General features: G+C 46.3%; 1 non-coding gene across 1 annotated transcript; it reads left to right on the top strand.

The window, feature by feature from the left end:
* Positions 1-607: 607 nt before the first annotated feature.
* On the top strand, positions 608-679 carry TRNAV-CAC (transfer RNA valine (anticodon CAC)). The gene has a single exon. It is a non-coding gene; the product is annotated as a tRNA-Val (tRNA).
* The last annotated feature ends 349 nt before the right edge of the window (positions 680-1,028 follow it).

The following is a 1,028-nucleotide window of genomic DNA, read 5'->3' as shown; positions in this document are numbered from 1 at the left end:
TACCGTATGTCAAACCGTGGAGGCCCAGGAGATGTCCTCAAAAGGGTTAAAAGAATGCCAGTCCACCCTTCGGTAAAAACTTTTTTTTTAAACTACACACTAACACATTATCAGTTAAAACATGGATGCATAACAGGGGTATTTTTGTCCCGTGGTGCATTAAATGCTTCTTATGCAAGAAACCTGAAACGATAGAGCATGCGTTTATAGATTGCTGGGATCCCATCTTTTTCTGGGATGTGCTACAAAGGACTTTAAAGAGTTACCTTTAGATCCACATGTAATAAGATTCTTACCGGTAGAAACGGAGGCTTTTCCGTATGACGCTATAACGCTCCTGGGCCTCCACAGTTTGTGGAAAGCTAGAACGCAGTTCAACAATGCTGATGTCAATTCGCGACCAACACGTGATCACTTCATTGAATCTGTTGTACGGTTCAGGGATGTCCATCGGGCACTCCCTGAACAACCAACATGGATTGACATGTTAGATAAACTTGCAGCATTGAAAAAAATTTTGATATGTCGCGCCAGCAAAATCCTTGTTGACATGTTTTTCCTTTTTCTGTATTGTTTGTGTACCTCAAAGCCGGCGATAAAAAAAAAAGTTCCCGTGGTGTAGTGGTTATCTTGTGCGCTTCACACGCGCAAGGCCCCGGTTCCATCCCGGGCGGGAACAGTGCATTACACTTTTGTTTTCTTTGCGACCGCGAATACGCAGAAGAAAATAGAGAGAAATAGCAGTCTCCGCGCTCCGTTCCCATGGTATAGTGGTTATCACGTGCGCTTCATACATGATTCCGCTTCCGGCAGCAGAGATGTACGGACGTGTGGATCATGGGCTCCGTAGGAGCGGCGTTTACGGCCGCCGGCCGCGGTAACATGTTTATCGACGAAAACGAGGAAGCGAGCTACCAGAATATTTTACCACCACTGCCCAAGGAATCTGTCGTGAAAAAAACCGTGTTTTTGCATGGTGACGTGCGAGCGAGGCGCTATAGGGTCGAAGACTTTCGGGATGCACTCGC

Source organism: Dermacentor variabilis, unplaced genomic scaffold, assembly GCF_050947875.1.
Source record: "Dermacentor variabilis isolate Ectoservices unplaced genomic scaffold, ASM5094787v1 scaffold_13, whole genome shotgun sequence".
Classification (NCBI taxonomy): domain Eukaryota; kingdom Metazoa; phylum Arthropoda; class Arachnida; order Ixodida; family Ixodidae; genus Dermacentor; species Dermacentor variabilis.
The sequence above is the reverse complement of the archived record's forward strand: the minus strand, read 5'-3'. Positions and strand labels throughout refer to the sequence as shown.